The sequence below is a fragment of the Oncorhynchus keta genome, unplaced genomic scaffold, assembly GCF_023373465.1.
Source record: "Oncorhynchus keta strain PuntledgeMale-10-30-2019 unplaced genomic scaffold, Oket_V2 Un_contig_2152_pilon_pilon, whole genome shotgun sequence".
Taxonomy (NCBI): domain Eukaryota; kingdom Metazoa; phylum Chordata; class Actinopteri; order Salmoniformes; family Salmonidae; genus Oncorhynchus; species Oncorhynchus keta.
Window position 1 is genome coordinate 197,088 of NW_026282491.1, and position 22,913 is coordinate 220,000.

Genomic DNA, 22,913 nt, shown 5'->3' on the forward strand with positions numbered 1-22,913 from the left:
CAGGCCCTACACCCAAACAAGGGCACTGCGTTCATCCACCTCTGGCCTGCTCGCCTCCCTACCACTGAGGAAGTACAGTTCCCGCTCAGCCCAGTCAAAACTGTTCGCTGCTCTGGCTCCCCAATGGTGGAACACACTCCCTCACGACGCCAGGACAGCGGAGTCAATCACCACCTTCCGGAGACACCTGAAACCCCACCTCTTTAAGGAATACTTAGGATAGGATAAAGTAATCCTTCTCACCCCCCTTAAAAGATTTAGATGCACTATTGTAAAGTGGCTGTTCCACTGGATGTCATAAGGTGAATGCACCAATTTGTAAGTCGCTCTGGATAAGAGCGTCTGCTAAATGACTTAAATGTAAATGTAAATGTAGATCTACAGACCATTCACTAGAGGTATAGATCTACAGACCATTCGTTAGAGGTAAAGAACTATAGACCATTCCCTAGAGGTAAAGAACTATAGACCATTCACTAGAGGTATAGAACTATAGACCATTCACTAGAGGTATAGAACTATAGACCGTTCACTAGAGGTAAAGAACTATAGACCAATCACTAGAGGTAAAGAACTATAGACCATTCACTCGAGGTAAAGAACTGTAGACCATTCACTAGAGGTATAGATCTATAGACCATTCCCTAGAGGTATAGAACTATAGACCATTCACTCGAGAGGTATCGATCTATAGACCATTCACTAGAGGTAAAGATCTATAGACCATTAACTAGAGGTAAAGAACTGTAGACCATTCACTAGAGGTAAAGAACTATAGACCATTCCCTAGAGGTAAAGAACTATAGACCATTCACTAGAGGTAAAGAACTATAGACCATTCACTAGAGGTAAAGAACTATAGACCATTCACTAGAGGTAAAGAACTATAGACCATTCACTAGAGATAAAGAACTATAGACCATTCACTAGAGGTAAAGAACTATAGACCATTCACTAGAGGTAAAGAACTATAGACCATTCACTCGAGGTAAAGATCTATAGACCATTCACTAGAGGTATAGAACTATAGACCATTCACTAGAGGTATATAACTATAGACCATTCACTAGAGGTAATGAAACAATGGGTGGTGGAAGGAGTGGTAGGGGGGAGGGGTGGAGTCCATGAGGTGGTGGGAGGAGACAAAGGGATGAGTACAGCTTTGGGAATGTTGTTCATGTTTTGTTCCGCCCAACGAGGTGGCTAACCAGATGTGAGCAGTTCTGAGATGTTTTTTTGGGAAGTATGTGCCTCTGGGTTACTGGGGAATAGATGCTTTATAATAGGCTGTGTATTTCCGGGTAAGGTTGGGCCCTGACACGGCATCATCGGACTGAGCTTGTCGTCATTGCAGGCAATCTCAACGCTGTGCGTTACAGGGAAGACATCCTCCTCCCTCATGTGGTACCCTTTCTGCAGGCTCATCATGACATGACCTTCCAGCATGACAATGCCACCAGCTATACTGCTCATTCTGTGCGTTATTTCCTGCAAGACAGGAATGTCAGTGTTCTGCCATGGCCAGCGAAGAGCCCGTATCTCAATCCCATTGAGCATGTCTGGGACCTGTTGGATCGGAGGATGAGGGCTAGGGCCATTCCCCCCAGAAATGGTGTAACATCTCACAGCGAGAACTGGTAAATCTGGTGCAGTCCATGAGGAGGAGATGCACTGCAGTAATTAATGCAGCTGGTGGCCACACCAGATACTGTCTGTTGCTTTTGATTTTGACCCCACCTTTGTTCAGGGACACATTATTCCATTTCTGTTAGTCACATGTCTGTGGAACTTGTTCAGTTTATGTCTCAGTTGTTGAATCTTGTTACAGTGCCATGCGAAAGTATTCGGCCCCCTTGAACTTTGCAACCTTTTGCCACATTTCAAGCTTCAAACATAAAGATATAAAACTGTATTTTTTTGTGAAGAATCAACAAGTGGGACACAATCATGAAGTGGAACGACATTTATTGGATATTTCAAACTTTTTTAACAACTCAAAAACTGAAAAATTGGGCGTGCAAAATTATTCAGCCGCCTTAAGTTAATACTTTGTAGCGCCACCTTTTGCTGCGATCACAGCTGTAAGTCGCTTGGGGTATGTCTCTATCAGTTTTGCACATCGAGAGACTGACATTTTTTCCCATTCCACCTTGCAAAACAGCTCGAGCTCAGTGACGTTGGATGGAGAGCATTTGTGAACAGCAGTTTTCAGAACAGACAAATCTCCGTCCCAGTCTCAGGTATTTTGCAGACTCCATCAGGTTTTCTTCCAGAATGGTCCTGTATTTGGCTCCATCCATCTTCCCATCAATTTTAACCATCTTCCCTGTCCCTGCTGAAGAAAAGCAGGTCCAAACCATGATGCTGCCACCACCATGTTTGACAGTGGGGATGGTGTGTTCAGGGTGATGAGCTGTGTTGCTTTTACGCCAAACACAACGTTTTGCATTGTTGCCAAAAAGTTCAATTTTGGTTTCATCTGACCAGAGCACCTTCTTCCACATGTTTGGTGTGTCTCCCAGGTGGCTTGTGGCAAACCTTAAACAACACTTTTTATGGATATCTTTAAGAAATGGCTTTCTTCTTGCCACTCTTCCATAAAGGCCAGATTTGTGCAATATACAACTGATTGTTGTCCTATGGACAGAGTGTCCCACCTCAGCTGTAGATCTCTGCAGTTCATCCAGAGTGATCATGGGCCTCTTGGCTGCATCTCTGATCAATCTTCTCCTTGTATGAACTGAAAGTTTAGAGGGACGGCCAGGTCTTGGTAGATTTGCAGTGGTCTGATACTCCTTCCATTTCAATATTATCGCTTGCACAGTGCTCCTTGGGATGTTTAAAGCTTGGGAAATCTTTTTGTATCCAAATCCGGCTTTAAACTTCTTCACAACATTATCTCGGACCTGCCTGGTGTGTTTCTTGTTCTTCATGATGCTCTCTGCACTTTTAACGGACCTCTGAGACTATCACAGTGCAGGTGCATTTATACGGAGACTTGATTGCACACAGGTGGATTGTATTTATCATCATTAGTCATTTAGGTCAACATTGGATCATTCAGAGATCCTCACTGAACTTCTGGAGAGAGTTTGCTGCACTGAAAGTAAAGGGGCTGAATAATTTTGCACGCCCAATTTTTCCGTTTTTGATTTGTTAAAAAAGTTTGAAATATCCAATAAATGTCGTTCCACTTCATGATTGTGTCCCACCTGTTGATTCTTCACGAAAAAATACAGTTTTATATCTTTATGTTTGAAGCCTGAAATGTGACAAAAGGTCGCAAAGTTCAAGGGGGCTGAATACTTTCGCAAGGCACTGTATGTTCATAAAAATATTGAAAATAAACGCAGTTGACAGCAAGAGGGTGTTTCTTTTTTTGCTGAGTTTACTAAACATAAATAATAATGCAACATGTAAAAGTGTTGTTCCCATGTTTCAAGAGATGAAAAAACTTGTTTACATCCCTGTTAGTGAGCATTTCTCCTTTTTGAAGAAATTCCATCTACCTGACAGGTGTGGCATATCAAGAAGCTGATTAAACAGCATGATTATGACACAGATGCACCTTCTGCTGAGGAAAATAAAAGGCCACTTTAAAATGTGCAGTTTTGTCACACAAAACAATGCCACAAATGTCTCAAATTTTGAGGGAGTGTGCAAATGGCATGCTGACTGCAGGAATGTCCACCAGAGCTGTTGCCAGATAATTGAATGTTAATTTCTCTACCATAAGCCGCCTCCAAAGTTGTTTTTGAGAAATTGGCAGAACGTCCAACTGTGTAATCGGCATCACAACCACAGACCACGTGTAACCATGCCAACCCAGGACTTCCACATCCAGCTTCGTCACCTGCGGGATCGTCTAAGGGGGAGGAAGGAGGGAGAGGGAGGGGGGGGTGTACTCTATGGACCATTCACTACAGGTAAAGATCTATAGACCATTCACTAGAGGTTTAGTTTGGAGAACTATAACCATGCTGCTCTATCTGACAGTGTAGAGGACTGTAATCATGTTGCTCTATCTGACAGTATAGAGAACTATAATCATGACAGTATAGAGAACTATAATCATGCTGCTCTATCTGACAGTATAGAGAACTATAATCATGACAGTATAGAGAACTATAATCATGCTGCTCTATCTGACAGTATAGAGAACTATAATCATGCTGCTCTATCTGACAGTATAGAGAACTATAATCATGCTGCTCTATCTGACAGTATAGAGAACTATAATCATGACAGTATAGAGAACTATAATCATGCTGCTCTATCTGACAGTATAGAGAACTATAATCATGCTGCTCTATCTGACAGTATAGAGAACTATAATCATGCTGCTCTATCTGACAGTATAGAGAACTATAATCATGACAGTATAGAGAACTATAATCATGCTGCTCTATCTGACAGTATAGAGAACTATAATCATGCTGCTCTATCTGACAGTATAGAGAACTATAACCATGCTGCTCTATCTGACAGTATAGAGAACTATAATCATGCTGCTCTATCTGACAGTATAGAGAACTATAATCATGCTGCTCTACCTGACAGTATAGAGAACTATAATCATGCTGCTCTACCTGACAGTATAGAGAACTGTAATCATGCTGCTCTATCTGACAGTATAGAGAACTATAATCATGCTGCTTTATCTGACAGTGTAGAGAACTATAATCATGCTGCTCTATCTGACAGTATAGAGAACTATAATCATGCTGCTCTATCTGACAGTATAGAGAACTATAATCATGCTGCTCTATCTGACAGTATATATATATATATATATATATATGCCATTTAGCAGACGCTTTTATCCAAAGCGACTTACAGTCATGTGTGCATACATTCTACGTATGGGTGGTCCCGGGAATCGAACCCACTACCCTGGCGTTACAAGCGCCATGCTCTACCAACTGTGCTACAGAAGGACCAGAGAACTGTAATCATGCTGCTCTATCTGACAGTATAGAGAACTGTAATCATGTTGCTCTATCTGACAGTATAGAGAACTATAATCATGCTGCTCTATCTGACAGTATAGAGAACTATAATCATGCTGCTCTATCTGACAGTATAGAGAACTATAATCATGCTGCTCTATCTGACAGTATAGAGAACTATAATCATGCTGCTCTATCTGACAGTATAGAGAACTATAATCATGCTGCTCTATCTGACAGTATAGAGAACTATAATCATGCTGCTCTATCTGACAGTATAGAGAACTATAATCATGCTGCTCTATCTGACAGTATAGAGAACTATAATCATGCTGCTCTATCTGACAGTATAGAGAACTATAATCATGCTGCTCTATCTGACAGTATAGAGAACTATAATCATGCTGCTCTATCTGACAGTATAGAGAACTATAATCATGCTGCTTTATCTGACAGTATAGAGAACTATAATCATGCTGCTCTATCTGACAGTATAGAGAACTGTAATCATGCTGCTCTATCTGACAGTATAGAGAACTTTAATCATGCTGCTCTATCTGACAGTATAGAGAACTATAATCATGCTGCTCTATCTGACAGTATAGAGAACTATAATCATGCTGCTCTATCTGACAGTATAGAGAACTATAATCATGCTGCTCTATCTGACAGTATAGAGAACTATAATCATGCTGCTCTATCTGACAGTATAGAGAACTATAATCATGCTGCTCTATCTGACAGTATAGAGAACTATAACCATGCTGCTCTATCTGACAGTATAGAGAACTATAATCATGCTGCTCTATCTGACAGTATAGAGAACTATAATCATGCTGCTCTACCTGACAGTATAGAGAACTATAATCATGCTGCTCTACCTGACAGTATAGAGAACTGTAATCATGCTGCTCTATCTGACAGTATAGAGAACTATAATCATGCTGCTTTATCTGACAGTGTAGAGAACTATAATCATGCTGCTCTATCTAACAGTATAGAGAACTATAATCATGCTGCTCTATCTGACAGTATAGAGAACTATAATCATGCTGCTCTATCTGACAGTATATATATATATATATATATATGCCATTTAGCAGACGCTTTTATCCAAAGCGACTTACAGTCATGTGTGCATACATTCTACGTATGGGTGGTCCCGGGAATCGAACCCACTACCCTGGCGTTACAAGCGCCATGCTCTACCAACTGTGCTACAGAAGGACCAGAGAACTGTAATCATGCTGCTCTATCTGACAGTATAGAGAACTGTAATCATGTTGCTCTATCTGACAGTATAGAGAACTATAATCATGCTGCTCTATCTGACAGTATAGAGAACTATAATCATGCTGCTCTATCTGACAGTATAGAGAACTATAATCATGCTGCTCTATCTGACAGTATAGAGAACTATAATCATGCTGCTCTATCTGACAGTATAGAGAACTATAATCATGCTGCTCTATCTGACAGTATAGAGAACTATAATCATGCTGCTCTATCTGACAGTATAGAGAACTATAATCATGCTGCTCTATCTGACAGTATAGAGAACTATAATCATGCTGCTCTATCTGACAGTATAGAGAACTATAATCATGCTGCTCTATCTGACAGTATAGAGAACTATAATCATGCTGCTTTATCTGACAGTATAGAGAACTATAATCATGCTGCTCTATCTGACAGTATAGAGAACTATAATCATGCTGCTTTATCTGACAGTATAGAGAACTATAATCATGCTGCTCTATCTGACAGTATAGAGAACTATAATCATGCTGCTCTATCTGACAGTATAGAGAACTATAATCATGCTGCTCTATCTGACAGTATAGAGAACTATAATCATGCTGCTCTATCTGACAGTATAGAGAACTATAATCATGCTGCTCTATCTGACAGTATAGAGAACTATAATCATGCTGCTCTATCTGACAGTATAGAGAACTATAATCATGCTGCTCTATCTGACAGTATAGAGAACTATAATCATGCTGCTCTATCTGACAGTATAGAGAACTATAATCATGCTGCTCTATCTGACAGTATAGAGAACTATAATCATGCTGCTCTATCTGACAGTATAGAGAACTATAATCATGCTGCTCTATCTGACAGTATAGAGAACTATAATCATGCTGCTCTATCTGACAGTATAGAGAACTATAATCATGCTGCTCTATCTGACAGTGTAGAGAACTATAATCATGCTGCTCTATCTGACAGTATAGAGAACTATAATCATGCTGCTCTATCTGACAGTATAGAGAACTATAATCATGCTGCTCTATCTGACAGTATAGAGAACTATAATCATGCTGCTCTATCTGACAGTATAGAGAACTATAATCATGCTGCTCTATCTGACAGTATAGAGAACTATAATCATGCTGCTCTATCTGACAGTATAGAGAACTATAATCATGCTGCTCTATCTGACAGTATAGAGAACTATAATCATGCTGCTCTATCTGACAGTATAGAGAACTATAATCATGCTGCTCTATCTGACAGTATAGAGAACTATAATCATGCTGCTTTATCTGACAGTATAGAGAACTATAATCATGCTGCTCTATCTGACAGTATAGAGAACTATAATCATGCTGCTCTATCTGACAGTATAGAGAACTATAATCATGCTGCTCTATCTGACAGTATAGAGAACTATAATCATGCTGCTCTATCTGACAGTATAGAGAACTATAATCATGCTGCTCTATCTGACAGTATAGAGAACTATAATCATGCTGCTCTATCTGACAGTATAGAGAACTATAATCATGCTGCTCTATCTGACAGTATAGAGAACTATAATCATGCTGCTCTATCTGACAGTATAGAGAACTATAACCATGCTGCTCTATCTGACAGTATAGAGAACTATAATCATGCTGCTCTATCTGACAGTATAGAGAACTATAATCATGCTGCTCTACCTGACAGTATAGAGAACTATAATCATGCTGCTCTACCTGACAGTATAGAGAACTGTAATCATGCTGCTCTATCTGACAGTATAGAGAACTATAATCATGCTGCTTTATCTGACAGTGTAGAGAACTATAATCATGCTGCTCTATCTGACAGTATAGAGAACTATAATCATGCTGCTCTATCTGACAGTATAGAGAACTATAATCATGCTGCTCTATCTGACAGTATATATATATATATATATATATGCCATTTAGCAGACGCTTTTATCCAAAGCGACTTACAGTCATGTGTGCATACATTCTACGTATGGGTGGTCCCGGGAATCGAACCCACTACCCTGGCGTTACAAGCGCCATGCTCTACCAACTGTGCTACAGAAGGACCAGAGAACTGTAATCATGCTGCTCTATCTGACAGTATAGAGAACTGTAATCATGTTGCTCTATCTGACAGTATAGAGAACTATAATCATGCTGCTCTATCTGACAGTATAGAGAACTATAATCATGCTGCTCTATCTGACAGTATAGAGAACTATAATCATGCTGCTCTATCTGACAGTATAGAGAACTATAATCATGCTGCTCTATCTGACAGTATAGAGAACTATAATCATGCTGCTCTATCTGACAGTATAGAGAACTATAATCATGCTGCTCTATCTGACAGTATAGAGAACTATAATCATGCTGCTCTATCTGACAGTATAGAGAACTATAATCATGCTGCTCTATCTGACAGTATAGAGAACTATAATCATGCTGCTCTATCTGACAGTATAGAGAACTATAATCATGCTGCTCTATCTGACAGTATAGAGAACTATAATCATGCTGCTTTATCTGACAGTATAGAGAACTATAATCATGCTGCTCTATCTGACAGTATAGAGAACTATAATCATGCTGCTTTATCTGACAGTATAGAGAACTATAATCATGCTGCTCTATCTGACAGTATAGAGAACTATAATCATGCTGCTCTATCTGACAGTATAGAGAACTATAATCATGCTGCTCTATCTGACAGTATAGAGAACTATAATCATGCTGCTCTATCTGACAGTATAGAGAACTATAATCATGCTGCTCTATCTGACAGTATAGAGAACTATAATCATGCTGCTCTATCTGACAGTATAGAGAACTATAATCATGCTGCTCTATCTGACAGTATAGAGAACTATAATCATGCTGCTCTATCTGACAGTATAGAGAACTATAATCATGCTGCTCTATCTGACAGTATAGAGAACTATAATCATGCTGCTCTATCTGACAGTATAGAGAACTATAATCATGCTGCTCTATCTGACAGTATAGAGAACTATAATCATGCTGCTCTATCTGACAGTATAGAGAACTATAATCATGCTGCTCTATCTGACAGTGTAGAGACCTATAATCATGCTGCTCTATCTGACAGTATAGAGAACTATAATCATGCTGCTCTATCTGACAGTATAGAGAACTATAATCATGCTGCTCTATCTGACAGTATAGAGAACTATAATCATGCTGCTCTATCTGACAGTATAGAGAACTATAATCATGCTGCTCTATCTGACAGTATAGAGAACTATAATCATGCTGCTCTATCTGACAGTATAGAGAACTATAATCATGCTGCTCTATCTGACAGTATAGAGAACTATAATCATGCTGCTCTATCTGACAGTATAGAGAACTATAATCATGCTGCTCTATCTGACAGTATAGAGAACTATAATCATGCTGCTCTATCTGACAGTATAGAGAACTATAATCATGCTGCTCTATCTGACAGTATAGAGAACTATAATCATGCTGCTCTATCTGACAGTATAGAGAACTATAACCATGCTGCTCTATCTGACAGTATAGAGAACTATAATCATGCTGCTCTATCTGACAGTATAGAGAACTATAATCATGCTGCTCTATCTGACAGTATAGAGAACTATAATCATGCTGCTCTATCTGACAGTATAGAGAACTATAATCATGCTGCTCTATCTGACAGTATAGAGAACTATAATCATGCTCCTCTATCTGACAGTATAGAGAACTATAATCATGCTGCTCTATCTGACAGTATAAAGAACTATAATCATGCTGCTCTATCTGACAGTATAGAGAACTATAATCATGCTGCTCTATCTGACAGTATAGAGAACTATAATCATGCTGCTCTATCTGACAGTATAGAGAACTATAATCATGCTGCTCTATCTGACAGTATAGAGAACTATAATCATGCTGCTCTATCTGACAGTATAGAGAACTATAATCATGCTGCTCTATCTGACAGTATAGAGAACTATAATCATGCTGCTCTATCTGACAGTGTAGAGAACTATAATCATGCTGCTCTATCTGACAGTATAGAGAACTATAATCATGCTGCTCTATCTGACAGTGTAGAGAACTATAATCATGCTGCTCTATCTGACAGTATAGAGAACTATAATCATGCTGCTCTATCTGACAGTATAGAGAACTATAATCATGCTGCTCTATCTGACAGTATAGAGAACTATAATCATGCTGCTCTATCTGACAGTATAGAGAACTATAATCATGCTGCTCTATCTGACAGTATAGAGAACTATAATCATGCTGCTCTATCTGACAGTATAGAGAACTATAATCATGCTGCTCTATCTGACAGTATAGAGAACTATAATCATGCTGCTCTATCTGACAGTATAGAGAACTATAATCATGCTGCTCTATCTGACAGTATAGAGAACTATAATCATGCTGCTCTATCTGACAGTATAGAGAACTATAATCATGCTGCTCTATCTGACAGTATAGAGAACTATAATCATGCTGCTCTATCTGACAGTATAGAGAACTATAATCATGCTGCTCTATCTGACAGTATAGAGAACTATAATCATGCTGCTCTATCTGACAGTATAGAGAACTATAATCATGCTGCTCTATCTGACAGTATAGAGAACTATAATCATGCTCTATCTGACTAGAGAACTATATCTGACAGTATAGAGAACTATAATCATGCTGCTCTATCTGACAGTATAGAGAACTATAATCATGCTGCTCTATCTGACAGTATAGAGAACTATAATCATGCTGCTCTATCTGACAGTATAGAGAACTATAATCATGCTGCTCTATCTGACAGTATAGAGAACTATAATCATGCTGCTCTATCTGACAGTATAGAGAACTATAATCATGCTGCTCTATCTGACAGTATAGAGAACTATAATCATGCTGCTCTATCTGACAGTATAGAGAACTATAATCATGCTGCTCTATCTGACAGTATAGAGAACTATAATCATGCTGCTCTATCTGACAGTATAGAGAACTATAATCATGCTGCTCTATCTGACAGTATAGAGAACTATAATCATGCTGCTCTATCTGACAGTATAGAGAACTATAATCATGCTGCTCTATCTGACAGTATAGAGAACTATAATCATGCTGCTCTATCTGACAGTATAGAGAACTATAATCATGCTGCTCTATCTGACTCTATCTGACAGTATAGAGAACTATAATCATGCTGCATCATATCTGACAGTATAGAGAACTATAATCAGCGCCATGCTCTCTATCTGACAGGTAGAGAACTATAATCATGCTGCTCTATCTGACAGTATAGAGAACTATAACCATGCTGCTCTATCTGACAGTATAGAGAACTATAATCATGCTGCTCTATCTGACAGTATAAAGAACTATAATCATGCTGCTCTATCTGACAGTATAGAGAACTATAATCATGCTGCTCTATCTGACAGTATAGAGAACTATAATCATGCTGCTCTATCTGACAGTATAGAGAACTATAATCATGCTAATAATAATCTGACAGTATAAAGAACTATAATCATGCTGCTCTATCTGACAGTACGACTTAAATGCCTTGAATACCAGGACATTAGGACCTAACTGTCGTTAGTGAGCCTGGGTACCAGGACATTAGGACCTGGCGGTACCAGACCGTTAGTGAGCCCTGAGTACCAGGACATTAGGACCTAACTGTCGTTAGTGAGTTGGGTACCAGGACATTAGGACCTGGCGGTCGTTAGTGAGTTGGGTACCAGAACATTAGGACCTGATGGTCGTTAGTGAGTTGGGTACCAGAACATTAGGACCTGATGGTCGTTAGTGAGTTGGGTACCAGGACATTAGGACCTGACTGTCATTAGTGAGTTGGGTACCAGCTGGTCCCCTCCTTTGGGGCGACTACACCATGCTGCTGATTCAGTTTGTGCTGTTCTACCTGGGAATATTGAACCCTGACCTGTTCACAGGACCTTAAAGACCACATGTAGCCTACTCTTAAATCTCTATCTGGTACAGCCAGAAGAGGACTGGCCCACCCCTCAGAGCTTGGTTCCTCTGGTCTACCCAGTACAGCCAGAAGAGGACTGGCCCACCCCTCGGAGCCTGGTTCCTCTGGTCTACCCAGTACAGCCAGAAGAGGACTGGCCCACCCCTCGGAGCCAGGTTCCTCTGGTCTACCCAGTACAGCCAGAAGAGGACTGGCCCACCCCTCAGAGCCTGGTTCCTCAGGTCTACCCAGTACAGCCAGAAGAGGACTGGCCCACCCCTCAGAGCCTGGTTCCTCTGGTCTACCCAGTACAGCCAGAAGAGGACTGGCCCACCCCTCAGAGCCTGATTCCTCTGGTCTACCCAGTACAGCCAGAAGAGGACTGGCCCACCCCTCAGAGCCTGATTCCTCTGGTCTACCCAGTACAGCCAGAAGAGGACTGGCCCACCCCTCAGAGCCTGGTTCCTCTGGTCTACCCAGTACAGCCAGAAGAGGACTGGCCCACCCCTCAGAGCCTGGTTCCTCTGGTCTACCCAGTACAGCCAGAAGAGGACTGGCCCACCCCTCAGAGCCTGATTCCTCTGGTCTACCCAGTACAGCCAGAAGAGGACTGGCCCACCCCTCAGAGCCTGATTCCTCTGGTCTACCCAGTACAGCCAGAAGAGGACTGGCCCACCCCTCAGAGCCTGATTCCTCTGGTCTACCCAGTACAGCCAGAAGAGGACTGGCCCACCCCTCAGAGCCTGGTTCCTCTGGTCTACCCAGTACAGCCAGAAGAGGACTGGCCCACCCCTCAGAGCCTGATTCCTCTGGTCTACCCAGTACAGCCAGAAGAGGACTGGCCCACCCCTCAGAGCCTGATTCCTCTGGTCTACCCAGTACAGCCAGAAGAGGACTGGCCCACCCCTCAGAGCCTGATTCCTCTGGTCTACCCAGTACAGCCAGAAGAGGACTGGCCCACCCCTCAGAGCTTGGTTCCTCTCTATGTTCTTTCCTAGGTTCCTTTCTGGGGAGGTTTTTCCTTTCCACCGTGCTTCAACACCCGCATTGCTCGCTGTTTGGGGTTTTAGGCTGGGTTTGAACAAACATCATAACACTGAGGGTGTGGTTAAGGTAGTCCAAGAGTCACTTTTTGATTTTGGTTAGTCGTTTTGCAAGTCAACTTTTTGAAAGGTGATTGACGCTCGTGAATGGCAGTGGAAAAACGAGTCCAGCAAGTTATAAAAAATTCCAAGTCTTATTTTCCGTCATCGTACAAAACCCCCTCTTGCCCAGGAGTTGATCATCTTTAGTTCTCAGAAAGAGAGGTGAAGTTATTTGTGCATACTTTCTCATCTGAGTAGTCTACAGGTCCTAGCCGACACAACGTCTCTGATATTCTCAGGTAAGAAGCAGCTTCGATGAATTTGATTGTCATGATTGCTTGTTCAAATTGTATATACATTTTTGTTCCTATTTCAAGACCTTAGTGGTCTTAGACCTAACTATGCAATTGAAACCTGCTACATCTGCCGCATCTGTTATTAATGGGATGCTATAGGTATAAACCCATAGATGTAGGTTAACTGTTGCCATCTGTTATTAATGGGATGCTATAGGTATAAACCCATAGATGTAGGTTAACTGTTGCCATCTGTTATTAATGGCATGCTATAGGTATAAACCCATAGATGTAGGTTAACTGTTGCCATCTGTTATTAACGGGATGCTATAGGTATAAACCCATAGATGTAGGTTAACTGTTGCCATCTGTTATTAATGGGATGCTATAGGTATAAACCCATAGATGTAGGTTAACTGTTGCCATCTGTTATTAATGGGATGCTATAGGTGTAAACCCATAGATGTAGGTTAACTGTTGCCATCTGTTATTAATGGGATGCTATAGGTATAAACCCATAAGTGTAGGGATTGCATGACGGGATATTTTTATAGAGGTGCAGAATTGTTGATGTAGCACCACCAGTTCCCATCAGATTCACAATTTAGAGAGAGAGAGAGAGATAGAGAGAAGGAGAGAGAGGGATGGAGATGAAAGGGAGGTGTGGTCAGCCCAGGAGGGGAGAAAGAAACAGGTTGGACTCACTTCAACTTAAACTCTCTCGGGTATGTGGGCCGGTAGCGTCCCACCTGTCAACAGCCAGCGAAACTGCAGGGCGCCAAATTCAAAACAACAAAAATCTCATAATTAAAACTCATCAAACATACATGTATTTTACACCATTTTAAAAGATAAAATTCTCGTTAATCCAGCCACAGTATCTGATTTCAAAAATGCTTTACAGCGAAAGCACCACAAACGATTATGTTAGGTCACCACCAAGCCAGAGAAAAACACAGCCATTTTTCCAGCCAAAGAGAGGAGTCACAAAAAGTGGAAATAGAGATAAAAATGAATCACTAACCTTTGATGATCTTCATCAGATGACACTCATAGGACTTCATGTTATGTTTTGTTCGGTAAAGTTCATATTTATATCCAAAAATCTGAGTTTACATTGGCGTGTTATGTTCAGTAGTTCCATAACATGTGGTGAAACCTGTCAAACTAATTATAGAATCAATCTTTGAATGTTTTTAACATAAATCTTCAATAATATTCCAACCGGAGAACTGTAGAGAAGCAATGGAACAGAGCTCACTCTCACGGGAGCGCGTGAGATTGATCTCGAGGCTGCTGGCAGAAAACGGACTCATCCCCCTCTCATTCGGCCATACTTCTCAGTAGAGGCATCAAACAAGTTTCTAAAGGCTGTTGACATCTAGTGGAAGCCCTCGGAAGTGCAACATAACCAATATCCCATTGTAAATTATATAGGGTCTGGGTTAAAAAACTACAAGCCTCAGATTTCCCACTTCCTGTTTGGATTTTATCTGAGGTTTTTGCCTGCGTTCTGTTATACTCACAGACACCATTCAAACAGTTTTAGAAAATTCCAAGTGTTTTCTATCCAAATCTACTAATTAAATGCATATTCTAGCTTTTATGGCAGAGTAGTAGGCAGTTTAAGTTGGGCATGCGTTTCACCCAAAATTCCCAAATGCTGCCCCCTACCCTAGAGAAGTTAACATTGTTAAGATAACTACCACAGTGAATCAATGACTTTAAGATAACTACCACAGTGAATCAATAACTTCAAGATAACTAACACACCAAATCAACGACTTTAAGATAATTACCACACTGAATCGATGAGTTTTGAGGCTGGTTAGGATTTACACCTTTAAAGGCCTTCTCATCACCTTCAGAGGATTGGTCGTCCTTCACAAGCTGACAAGAACTGTTGGCTAGTCTGGTAATTACAAGGCTAGAAAGGGGGCTAACTTTTGTTGAAGGAATTGTGTGAACTTTTGCACTAGAGAGGGCCACCGTTGTTTTGGTCAAAGTAACTACCTTTTGGGAACGTCCAGTCAGTCTTTGATAGTTTGATAATGTTGTAAGAAAATATATATATACTTGATTACTGGTAACCTTAGCAACACTTGTTTTTTCTTCTGGGCTCCTGAGTGACGTGACGCGGTGGTCTAAGGCACTACGTCTCAGCAGCTTGAGGAGTCACTACAGACACCCTGGTTCGAATCCAGGCTGTATGACAACCGGCCGTTATTGGGAGTCCCATAGGGCGGCGAACAAGGCCTAGGGTTGTCCGGGTTTGGCCGGTGTAGATAATAAATTATTCTTAACTGACTTGCCTAGTTAAATAAAGGTTACATTAAAATAAACTGTATATCGGGAATAGGGTGCAGAAGTAGTGCACTATACTGTATATAGGGAATAGGTGTGCCTAAGCAGTGCACTATACTGTATATAGGGTAAAGGGTGCCTAAGTAGTGCACTATAGTGTATATCGGGAATAGGGTGCCTAAGCAGTGCACTATACTGTATATGGGGAATAGGGTGCCGAAGTAGTGCACTATACTGTATATGGGGAATAGGGTGCCGAAGTAGTGCACTATACTGTATATAGGGAATAGGTGTGCCTAAGCAGTGCACTATACTGTATATAGGGAATAGGGTGCCGAAGTAGTGCACGACACTGTATATAGGGAATAGGTGTGCCTAAGCAGTGCACTATACTGTATATGGGGAATAGGGTGCCTAAGTAGTGCACTATACTGTATATAGGGAATAGGGTGCCTAAGCAGTGCACTATACTGTATATGGGGAATAGGGTGCCGAAGTAGTGCACTATACTGTATATAGGGAATAGGGTGCCTAAGTAGTGCACTATACTGTATATAGGGAATAGGTGTGCCTAAGCAGTGCACTATACTGTATATGGGGAATAGGGTGCCTAAGCAGTGCACTATACTGTATATGGGGAATAGGGTGCCTAAGCAGTGCACTATACTGTATATGGGGAATAGGGTGCCTAAGTAGTGCACTATAGTGTATATCGGGAATAGGGTGCCTAAGCAGTGCACTATACTGTATATGGGGAATAGGGTGCCGAAGTAGTGCACTATACTGTATATGGGGAATAGGGTGCTAAGTAGTGCACTATACTGTATATAGGGAATAGGTGTGCCTAAGCAGTGCACTATACTGTATATAGGGAATAGGGTGCCGAAGTAGTGACACTGTATATAGGGAATAGGTGTGCCTAAGCAGTGCACTATACTGTATATGGGGAATAGGGTGCCTAAGTAGTGCACTATACTGTATATAGGGAATAGGGTGCCTAAGCAGTGCACTATACTGTATATGGGGAATATAAGTAGTGCACTATACTGTATATAGGGAATAGGGTGCCTAAGTAGTGCACTATACTGTATATAGGGAATAGGTGTGCCTAAGCAGTGCACTATACTGTATATGGGGAATATAAGCAGTGCACTATACTGTATATGGGGAATAGGGTGCCTAAGCAGTGCACTATACTGTATATGGGGAATAGGGTGCCTAAGCAGTGCACTATACTGTATATGGGGAATAGGTGTGCCTAAGCAGTGCACTATACTGTATATGGGGAATAGGGTGCCTAAGCAGTACTATACTGTATATAGGGAATAGGGTAATAGTGCACTATACTGTATATGGGGAATAGGGTGCCTAAAGTGCACTATACTGTATATGGGGAATAGGTGTGCCTAAGCAGTGCACTATACTGTATATGGGGAATAGGGTAGTAGTGCACTATACTGTATATGGGGAATAGGGTCAAGTAATATACTGTATATGGGGAATAGGGTGCCTAAGCAGTGCACTATACTGTATATGGGGAATATAAGCAGTGCACTATATATATGGGGAATATAAGCAGTGATACTGTAATGGGGAATAGGGTGCCTAAGCAGTGCACTATACTGTATATGGGGAATATAAGTAGTGCACTATACTGTATATGGGGAATAGGGTGCCTAAGCAGTGCACTATACTGTATATGGGGAATATGCAGTGCACTATAATATGGGGAATATAAGCATGCACTATATATATGGGGAATAGGGTGCCTAGTGCACTATACTGTATATGGGGAATAGGGTGCCTAAGCAGTGCACTATACTGTATATGGGGAATAGGGTGCCTAAGTAGTGCACTATAGTGTATATCGGGAATAGGGTGCCTAGAAGTGTACTATACTTTTATAAGGTTAAATAAATTATTATAATAAAAATGATAATGATAATAATAATTATAATAATAATGATGATAATAATAATGATGATAATATTGATCAAATGGTGATAATAATAATGATATTAATGACTATGATGATAATAATGATAATAATACTAATGATCATCATAATGATGAAAATGATGATGATAATGATATTAATAATGATAAAAATTATGATGATAGTGATAATAATGATACTAATGATAACAATAATGGTAATAATAATGATCATGGTGATAATGATAATAACAATAATAACAACGATAATGCTAATGATAATAATAATGATGATAATAATAATGATAATAATAATAATGATAATAATAATGATGATAATAATAATAATAATAATATGATAATAATAATAATAATAATAATAATAATGATAATAATAATAATAATAATGATAATAATAATAATGATAATAATAATAATAATAATAATAATAATAATAATAATAATAATAATAATAATAATAATAATAATAATGATAATAATAATAATAATAATAATGATAATAATACTAACGATGATAATATTAACACGGATAATAATAATGATGATAATGGTCATAATAATGATAATGGGGATAATGATAATAAAGATAATAACAATAATAATAACGATCATGGTCATGATGGTAATAACAACGATGATAATAATAATAATGATAATAATAACAATGATAATAATGATAATAATGATAATGAACTAAAGGTATTATTGGATTGCTTTTGTTTGAATATCAAGTAACATCATCATCCTTCAACAGCGGTTAACGGAAGATCTAACGGGGTTCATGTATGATTGATGTTGTGTGGTTTACCTCAACAGAGACCTAAAAGGACATGGATATGAAGCCTCTGATGATTCTCCTCCTGCTAGCAGGTAATACACTGTGTTTGTGTTTGTGTGTGTTCCTTAGTGGTTAACCTTTCATTAGGTAAGGGAACACCCCCCTGAAATGTACGAAAATGAATGGGAAGTCATTGGCACTGGACAAACCATATACACGGTGTCCAATACCACTCAATTCGGCGCCGTTTAGTTCAAAGTTGATTGCAAATGCCATATGGCAAATGCCAGGTGTAACACTTTAAAAATCCAACAGGTGGCGAGCGCGCTCCTCCATGGTCAACATCCAAAAGTAAAAAAACATACTTTTTTTCAAAAACGTATCACCCCCTCAAAAAAGTGCTTTCTGGAACGTTTTTGAAATTCTTTCGATTATTTTGTCAATTACACATGTGTAAGAACTGTATGAATATACCTTTGTCAAATACTTTTGTCCAATTTTATTATCATTATTATTATTTTTTTTTTTAAACTTGTACATAAGGCATTTGTTTTGTCCATTTGCAATATGATTTCATAGGAAGTCAAAGTCACTTCTTTGGCCAAATGCAATAGGAAATGTCCAAATGCAATATGAAAGATTTGAAAATGCCAAATCAGGATGTTATGTCCATTTGTCATGTACCATCACGAATTTGACATGCTCAAAATTTCTGCAGAAATGCAAAATTGACTGGCCTGATGAAATCGGGATGGCCGGGCAGTGATAGTGGTTCTTCTCCATCGCTCGTTATGTTGATTTCATCATGTCCATTTGGTGATGTTTTTTCATTGTTGCAATGCACTGTGCATTTGCAATATGGTTCAATGGGCATTTACCATCACGAATTTGGCATGCTCAGGATGGCTGGGCAGTGATTCTGGCTCCTCTCCATCGCTCATTGGGGTTGATTTCAGATGTCACTTTGGTGATGGTACCTCACTGTTTAAACATATTGCAAATGGACAAAAGTCACCAGCAAGTCACCGTCCATCAGACAATTAGATATCATTCTGACACCAAACTGATACAAACTGACACCACACCCACTTTTTTCAACTCGTTTAGAAGCCAACTATCACATCCTTCAGAGCTGGCCCAAAATTCACAACGCCTTCTGTTCAAACCATAATAAAAACGTAAAACACGTAGTTATGTTCTAGCTGCGAGTCCAGTTCTGACATTATGTGTAGGCCTAGCTGAGGCCAGGTCGATAGGTCATTTGGTGCCCGAGCAAGACCTTAATTGGCGCTGAAAATCCATTTTTTTCCATGACTTGCTACGGGGTCCTTGAATGAGCTATTGGACAGAAACGTTGGGGTCTGTCTATATGGGCCGAGGCGGTCTCAATGCACCTAGTCTTGTGACTCTGGGACATTTCTAAATGTCTGCATTTTCGTGATGCAAAAATGAATTGAAGTTATTGCAAATGTACGAGGCTGTTTCTCGGTCCAGGAACCTTCTAGAGCCAAGTAACTCACCACGCACTATCGACCTGAGGTCTAGAACAGGTTTCTAAAGTTTCAGAACTCTAGGTCTGAGCATTCTTTAATAGTTTGAACAAAGTTAACTATTGCAGGCACTGTCTGTCTCTACGCACCCCAATGTGTCCCTCCGTGTGTGTGATTTAGTTTTTCTTTGACATTTTATGGGAGTCATGACGGATTTACAGTTCATGGGGGTTGCCTAATCGCACATATGAAGTTTTGGAAAGTTCTGACTTTTTTAACCCTTCGAAACAGCCCCTGTGACACCAATTATGGCACTTTCGGTTGGCACAGGAAGCTATAAGTCAACACATATCCTCATTGGCTTTTACAGAATCCTAAGTTTTAAGTCTTTACGTTAAGAACTGACTGATTTACACAGGGTTGAATGCACTATTTCTATCAAACGGCAGGTTGGGTATGGAAAAACACTTTTAGAGTGATTTTAACCACTTCCGGTTGGTCCAGGAAGCTTAGAATTGACACAGGTAGACCTCATAGTGGCCTGATGGACTGTCATTGAAGACAGGTTCATAAGGCATTCATAACCCACATAGGCTTCAGGTTGACTTTAGAGGAGCAGGCAATGTATTCCTATGGGGAGAGAAGTCATTGTAATCTGTGAGAATAAAAAAACCTGATTTACTGTTAAGGGTTAATGCCACACGGTCAAGATTAGGCTTGCACGGATCGGGAGGACCTTAGGAACGTACCTGAGGTCGAATTGTGCTTCTCACCCTAACGGTTCTCTCACTGTCACCCAAAAGCAAATTACATTTAGGGCCAGGCTTCATTTTGGGCCTTCTTTTTTTCAAGGTCGCTGCACTCAGAGCGAGCTACGGTCAAGCGGAGCATCTCGTTGAACTCGGCACAGCCTTGCGAATATGGAAATGCCATTACAAGCTCTGTGTGTCTTTGAGCACCGCACTTTGTCACTCCATCCTTGCTGTGTGTGTGTGTGGGTGTGTGTGTGTGAGAGAGCCTTTCTTTGACATCTGTTGGGAGAAATGACTGACTTACAGTTCATGGGGGTTGCCTAATTACACATATGAAGTTTTGAAAATATCAGACCTTTTTAACCCTTCGAAACAGCACCTATGACACCATTTTAAGGAACTTCCGGTTTACACAGGAAGCTGAAAGTAAACACATGTCTTCCTTGGGAATTATATAATTTTGAGTTTTAAGTCTTTATGTTAAGAACTGACTTATTTACAGAGGGTTTGGTGAGTGTGTGTTATTTCAGAAAATCAGAGGTAATCACAGAAATCTCGCAGAGCTCCGCAGCACACTTTAAAAAGATTTGTATGAGAACGCTGCAACTGGATCTGTAACTGTTTTTTTTTTTTAAAACACCTATTTTTGAACATCATCAATTTGACATTGTACGATTTCTCTTAAATGACGATAGATAAATGGCTGGTTCTTTTTTTATTGACACCGTAGGTTCCTTTACTTTGACGTGAAGCGGAAAAATTATTGCTCTATTTTCATTTTGGACCTTTAATCCCAAAAAATGGCCATAACTCAAAAACCATTGAGGCCTAGACGCCATCTTGTTCGGGGCCAACTACCCATTATGCCAAACCTACGCTCACCAAGTTTCGTCTTCGAAGTCTTTTCCGTTTTGGAGATAAGGCCACGTCGTGATTCGTGATGTTTTGTACATTTGCAATATGATTACATTCGCCCTCTTGTGGGATTTACCGGGACAGCGGAAAAATGACAAAAAGTTGATTATTTTATAAAACGGAAACCGAATGTCCGAGAGAGTTCGTTTGATGTCTTACTGGAAGATCCAGCCCTGCCGCACGGCCCGACGCCGTCCACGAATTTTACAAACGTTTTCGAACGTCTAGTAAGGTACCGTACATTTGCAATGTGGACTTTCTCACTAACCATATGGCGAATGTCAAAATGTTCCCTTAAGGTATGTTAAAAACGTTATATATCTCTAAAACTATAGCTATAAAAAAGGGTTATGTCTTTATCAGCCGATAGATGTTAATTTCATAGCCCCGTTGTTGCAGTACATTTCCTGTACAGCAGGAAATGCAGACTTGTGTATTAAAGTGACAGCCTCTGTAGGGGCGGTGGTGGTGGTGTATTAAAGGTTTTAAAAGATACTTCTAAAGTTTGCAAATCTCCGATTTAAAATGTCAGACTAAATGTTGTCACCACCACCACTCCTGCAGTGGCTGTCACCACCACCACCACCCGCCCCTCTAGCAGCTGTCACCACCACCACCGCCGCCCCTACAGACGCTGTCACCACCACCACCGCCGCCCCTACAGCGGCTGTCACCACCACCACCACCACTCCTGCAGTGGCTGTCACCACCACCACCACCACCGCCCCTGCAGAGAATGTCACCACCACCACCGCCCCTGCAGCGAATGTCACCACCACCACCACCACCCCTGCAGCGAATGTCACCACCACCACCACCGCCCCTGCAGCGGCTGTCACCACCACCACCACCCCTGCAGCGAATGTCACCACCACCACCGCCCCTGCATCGGCTGTCATCACCACCACCGCCGCCCCTGCATCGGCTGTCACCACCACCACCACCACCGCCCCTGCAGCGAATGTCACAACCACCACCGGAGTCCCTGCAGCGAATGTCACCACCACCACCACCACCCCTGCAGCGAATGTCACAACCACCACCGGAGTCCCTGCATCGGCTGTCACCACCACCACCACCGCCCCTGCATCGGCTGTCACCACCACCACCGCCGCCCCTGCAGCTGCAGCTGTCACCACCACC

General features: G+C 40.7%; 1 long non-coding RNA gene across 1 annotated transcript; it reads left to right on the forward strand.

Annotated features, from left to right (window-relative positions):
- Positions 1 to 13,529: 13,529 nt before the first annotated feature.
- Positions 13,530 to 22,384, forward strand: LOC127921145 (uncharacterized). Its single transcript, XR_008108297.1, has 3 exons — positions 13,530 to 13,578; positions 18,652 to 18,705; positions 22,372 to 22,384. It is a non-coding gene; the product is annotated as an uncharacterized LOC127921145 (long non-coding RNA).
- Positions 22,385 to 22,913: the final 529 nt, after the last annotated feature.